This window comes from Capra hircus, chromosome 13, assembly GCF_001704415.2.
Source record: "Capra hircus breed San Clemente chromosome 13, ASM170441v1, whole genome shotgun sequence".
Taxonomy (NCBI): domain Eukaryota; kingdom Metazoa; phylum Chordata; class Mammalia; order Artiodactyla; family Bovidae; genus Capra; species Capra hircus.
Genome location: NC_030820.1, coordinates 62,371,129 through 62,377,262, shown reverse-complemented (window position 1 = coordinate 62,377,262; position 6,134 = coordinate 62,371,129).

Here is a 6,134-nt window from a genome sequence, read left to right as displayed (position 1 = left end):
GGGGCTCTCCAGGTGGGCAAGGCTGTGCCCAGGAGATGCAGCCTTTGGAACTGCAAGGCAGAGACCAGCCGGATGAAGACCCCTCCAGGGCACATACCAGGGTAAGCAGGACCCATTAAAGAGCCAGCGCACCTCCACCCCAGTGCCCAAGAAGAAACCACCCAGAGGGTAGATGCTGGCCCTGAGCAAGGACAGGATGCCCCCAAAGTGGTTGAGCCTGCTCTGGAGCGCCTGAGAGCATCCTGGCATTGCCTTGAATCAGCAACATCCAGGTTTTTGTTGCTTGATGGCAGGAACTCAAACTAGTGATTAAATTGGGTCCTAGAGAAAGAGACCTTCTTGTTTGCTTGCAGCTGTGAAGTTTGGACTGGGAAATTTGTATTCACGGCATAAACTATTTATATTCAGCTACTGGGGTGATTTGAAACTCATCTACTCCTCATCCAGCCAGTGTTTAGCCAGTGCCCATGTCAGCCACTTTTCTCAATCAGTTCACCCAAGTCGTGTCTCTCCTCCCTTCTTGCCCTTAGTACTTCTCACTAGCTCTCTCCATGTCACACCAGTCTTGAATCATACTGGCTGAGACTAGAGTCCTTTCTGTGTAGCAGGCTCCATGCCGGAAGCTTTATGAGCTTCATTGCATTGTTGAATCCTTACTATGATAGTCTGGGATCACTGAAGCAGGCGCATTTTACAGAAATCGGCGAAAGAGAGGAGAGGTGGTTCACCCAAGGTCACAGAGTTAGTAGCTGCGGACCCTGGATTCAAACCCAGTTTGGCTGAGAAACTGGGAAATGGACCTCTGTGCCGCATCCCCACATTATTGTAGCTGCTCAAGAAATATTTGAGAAATGCCCAAGTTAGCCTCCCTGTCCTTACCTCTCCAAGAATAGGGCTGCCAAGAATCTCTGCCTGGCCTCGGTCACCAGCTTCTCAGAAAGACAAGACTTTTATAACCTGAGCTCTGAAATTCAGGTGGAAAGGAGCAGGGCAGGAAGTCCAGCCTCCTGGCGGGGTTTGCACTCAGCGGAGCTCTTCAGTGGAGGGAGGGGTCCTCTTGGCACCAGACTGTTAGGGGCTTCTGACTAAAACTGGTAAGGCCAGTCACTGGGGTCCCAGAATCAGGCTCTAGTCCTGGGTCAGCAGACCCCAAGGAGGAAATGTGTGGGGGCCCTGTGGTTTGGGGGGTGGGCCCTTTCCCTTAGGAGCCACTTCAGAGGTGTGGAGCCTGGGGCAGAGCCTCCAGCTGAGCCTCCAGCTCTCAGGAGGGACCCAAGGAGGCTGCTATTGCAGGATGCAGAGGTCACAGAACCCAAGGGAGCAAAGATGGATGTTGGGGTACGTGTGGAGGAGAGCAGGTGAGGGGTGGAGGCAGGCGTGGGAAGGGCCCAGTGACCACCCGTGGCCGCTCCCCATGCCCTTTCCATATATGTCACCCATGCCACGCCTCTGCAGCCAAACAGGTCTGGGTTCAATTCCCCACTGTCACTCAGTAGCTGGGTTTAAGTGTGGGCCAGTTACTTTCCCTCCTGAGCCTCACTTTTCATGTCTGCAAAATGGGAATAATAAATCTATCTATATCTTTTGGGTATTGTGAAGAGTCAGTGGGGCAAGTCATGAGGCTGTCAGAGCCTGGCACGTAGGAAGGGTTCCCCAAAAGTTGCTTAGTTAATAATTAATTAATTAATTTTTGGCTGTCCTGGGTCTTCACTGAGACTCACGGGCTTCTCTTATTCCAGAGAAGAGGCTCTAGAGTGCATGGGCCCAGTAGTTGCAGTGCACGGACTTAGTTGCCCTGTGGCATGTGGGATCTCAGTTCCTTAACCAGAGATCGAACCCACTTCCCCTGCATTGGTAGGCGGATGCTTAATCACTGGACCACCAGGGAAGTCCCCAAAGTTGCTTATTTTAATTTTGATTTTCAGTTCAGTTCAGTTCAGTCGCTCAGTCGTGTCTGACTCTTTGCGACCCCATGAATCGCAGCACACCAGGCCTCCCTGTCCATTACCAACTCCCGGAGTTCACTCAGACTCATGTCCATCGGGTCCGTGATGCCATCCAGCCATCTCATCCTCGGTCGTCCCCTTCTCCTCCTGTCCCCAATCCCTCCCAGCATCAGAGTCTTTTCCAACTCTTCGCATGAGGTGGCCAAAGTACTGGCGTTTCAGCTTCAGCATCATTCCCTCCAAAGAAATCCCAGGGCTGATCTCCTTGAGAATGGACTGGTTGGATCTCCCTGCCGTCCAAGGGACTCTCAAGAGTCTTCTCCAACACCACAGTTCAAAAGCATCAATTCTTCGGCGCTCAGCCTTCTTCACAGTCCAACTCTCACATCCATACATGACCACTGGAAAAACCATAGCCTTGACTAGATGGACCTCAGTCGGCAAAGTAATGTTTCTGCTTTTCAATATGCTGTCTAGGTTGGTCATAACTTTTCTTCCAAGGAGTAAGTGTCTTTTAATTTCATGGCTGCAGTTACCATCTGCAGTGATTTTGGAGCCCAGAAAAATAAAGTCTGACACTGTTTCCACTGTTTCCCCATCTATTTCCCATGAAGTGATGTTTCCCATGAAGTGATGGGACCAGATGCCATGATATTAGTTCTCTGAATGTTGAGCTTTAAGCCAAATTTTTCACTCTCCACTTTCGCTTTCATCAAGAGGCTTTTTAGTTCCTCTTCACTTCTGCCATAAGGGTGGTGTCATCTGCGTATCTGAGGTTATTGATATTTCTCCCGGCAATCTTGATTCCAGCTTGTGCTTCTTCCAGCCCATCGTTTCTCATGATGTACTCTGCATAGAAGTTAAATAATTTTGATTTTACAGATAAGAAAATGGAGACCCAGAGAGTCTAAGTGATCTGCTCATACACACACACAGCATGTATGTGACAAAACTGGGATTTGAAATCAAGGCTCAGAGAGGAAACTGGCTACCCAGTGAAAGGGAAATTCAATGTTACTATGTACGCAGCTCTAAGACCTTGAGTCCTCATTTCCAACCAAACCACTCTGTGAAGGTCCTCTCTTGTGGGTACTGGTAACACATGGTAAATGCGTGTAACTGGCTGCGTCAACATCCCCCAGCCGGTGCAGCCATCCCAACGATGGGCAGGACTCACCTGTAGGAGGGTTTTAGATTTTTCCATAGGGTTCTCCTTGTGGATAATTCCTTTCCCTTTCACCATCAGGGATGCAGTCAGGGCAGGTGTTGAACTCCATTCTTGAGTTGGAGGCATGGGGCAGAGGGGCTGGGGTGGAAGGGCTGGTTCTAGAAGGCAGCAGCTGCACAAGAAATGCTAAGATAATGTTGCTAGCTAGTGTCAAAACTAATGGCTAATGTTAATATGGTTGGGGACAATATTTCAGATGGGATGCACTTTTCCTAGGATCTTGTAAAATCATGGACTGTTTTCCTGGAAGATGCTTTAAGAACTGGGAGGTCCTCCTTATTTCTGTTGATTACTGTCAGGTGCCATCAGCCTGCCACTGGCAGAAAGAGGCTCTGGGGTGAACTTCTCCATCTGAGCCACTGAGGGCTGGTGCGGGATGTTGGTAGAAGTGCAGAGATCGCCTCTGGCAGAAAAAGGCTCTAGGGTAAACTTCATTTGAGCCGCCGAGGGCTGGTGCAGGATGTTGGTAGAACTGCAGAGATCGCACAAGGTCTCCCTTCCCTTCCAATATCTGGCTCCTCTAAATAGAATAGGAGGGAATATTTTGGCTGAAGTGCCATGGATTCTGTTTACTTTATTGACTAGTCTCTGCTAAGAGATGGGAGATTTCCTGAGTGTCTCCTCCGTGGAAGGAAAGCTCTGGGAAGAGCTTGTATACAGAAAGGTAAAAGACATCTTTACCCTTGTTTCTGAGCCTCAGTCTATTCATCTGTAAAATGGGAATGTTAACCCACAGGAAGTGTTTAGCCCTGTGCTGGGAACTGAGTAACTCTAAGGGAACAGAGGCTATTAGTTGTCCTGTTATTTTGAGGAACAAGAAAACTGGGTCATTGTCCTGCTGTGGATTCAGATGGGAGGCTGGGGCAAGTGGGTGAGGCTTGGGTGCCCACCATTTCAACGACTCTGTGGTCACTTGAATTCTCATCTGTAAGACAAATACAATGATTCCTTCGAGGCAGGAAGAGTTACCGTGACATCACTTGGTGTTTATTGTTTGCTGCTAAGGCTCAGAAGGAAGCCAGGGACTTTTCCCTCACAGTCCAAGAAGGGGCTGAAATCTTGGAGCTTCGGATCTGGGGCTCCTGCCTTGGAGGTGTACACATGCTGCTTGTGCTTCAGGGTGCAAATTGGAAGGAGACTGGCACAGAAGACCGCCTCCCTTCTTCTTTATGGGGGCCAGAGACCCTGCAGAGTGATGAGGGAGCAGAGAGCAGAGTGAGGCAGTATGGTGTAATGGTTAGGGGCTGCGTGGTAGTCAGGCTGAGCCATGAGAGCCTCAGTGTCCTCACTTGTCAGCTGGCAGTGCCATAGGCTGTAGAGCAGGCTGTGGGAGCGAAGGTCTGTAAGATCCTTGCTCCTGCAGAACAAATGTTCATCTTGGTTTGGGTTCCCCAGAAGCAGAGCTTGAGACCAGGATTGAGAGCGGGTAGTTGATTTGGGAGGTGGTGCCGGGAGACATTGGTAGAAGAGGGGGAAAGTGAGGCAGGGAGGGAGACAGCCCATAAAAGTGTGTATCAAGCAAGTGACCTGTGGACACCTGGGGCTCAGTCCCTCTGGGGTGCCGCGGGAGCCAGTGTGCAGAGTTTCCCTGCTCCCACGGGGTAAGAGAAGGGTTACTTATCCACCGAACTCCAGGAAGCCAAGGGGTCGTGGGTGGTCAGGACCTGGGAGCCACGGCCATGGCTGTTTTGGACAAGTGCCCCAGCGAGGGCAGAGGTCTGCGCCGTTCACCTCTGACACAGGATCTTGAGGGCAGGGTGGCCATCTGTTCATCAGGACCAGATTTTACCAAAGACCAGAGGTCGGCTCCATCCTCCAGTCTCCGTGGAAACCTCAAACTGAACCTTGTAGGACCCTAGGGAGACAGAGGAGCCCCACCCAAGACAGGATGGAGATGGACTCTCTCATCTTCCTTGTGAATGGGGCTCAAAATCCCAGATTTCACGTGACTTAGAAAAATAATGGAATGTGGTGTGTAGGATGTGGACCGCAAAGCATGGCTGGGGGTCAAGGGTGCGTGGGGAACTGAGGCACAGGGCCTGGCACTCAGAATTGCCCAGTGAGTGTTCACTGACCCCGGTGTTAGCACCCTGTGTGGGCCTAGCCATGTCCTGTTGGAGAAACTCCTTTCTGGCTGCCGTTCCATGTTTCGAGGTGTTCTTACAGCTGTTTTTACTGTGAAGTTGGGTAGCGTCTTTTCCTGAAACACCCGCCCGCCCCTTCCTGCCAGGCCCCCATGGGACATGAGCTCTATGTGCCTGACGGGCCCGAAGGCTGGAGAACAGAGGACTTATTGTCTTTCCCCAACCTGCTGACATCAGGGGAGCCAGGGAGGCAAGGGCAGTCACGCACCATCTCAGCTGGAAGGGACTTCAGTGATAAGACCCAACATCCTGGAGCTCAGGTGACAAGAATGACAATGACATCACCATGGATGACATTGTTTGAGCGCTTCCCACGTGCCAGGAACCATTTTCTTTCATTTCATTCTCACCACAGCTTTCCAAGGTAGGGACTACAAGTCTCCCCATTTTACAGAGAAGGAAACTGAGGCCCAGAGAAGGGGAGCCACATCCCAGGGTCAAACAACCATCGAGGGGTCCAGATCAGAGCTCAAAGCCTGCTTCCAAGAGTCACGCTGTTCAGTGAGCCCTCGACCCACCACATCACCAAGGTCAACTCAACGTGTGTCCCCGCCAGAGAGGTTAGCCTACCATTGGTGGTCTAGAAACTGACATGGAAGGCGAGAGGTGGCAACTGGCTTTCTCATTCCTGAAGCTCAGGGAGGTGGTCAAAATCCTGGACCTTGTCCACATGTGTTTTGATGTCAGCTAGACATGGCTTGGACGTGGCCCCAATGACTCAGATGTACTTGAACATGACCTAGGTGTGGCTCGGATATCTAGTCCCTAAGCTTACCGGGGGTGAAATGACCCTGAGTTGGGACAAAGACACACTCC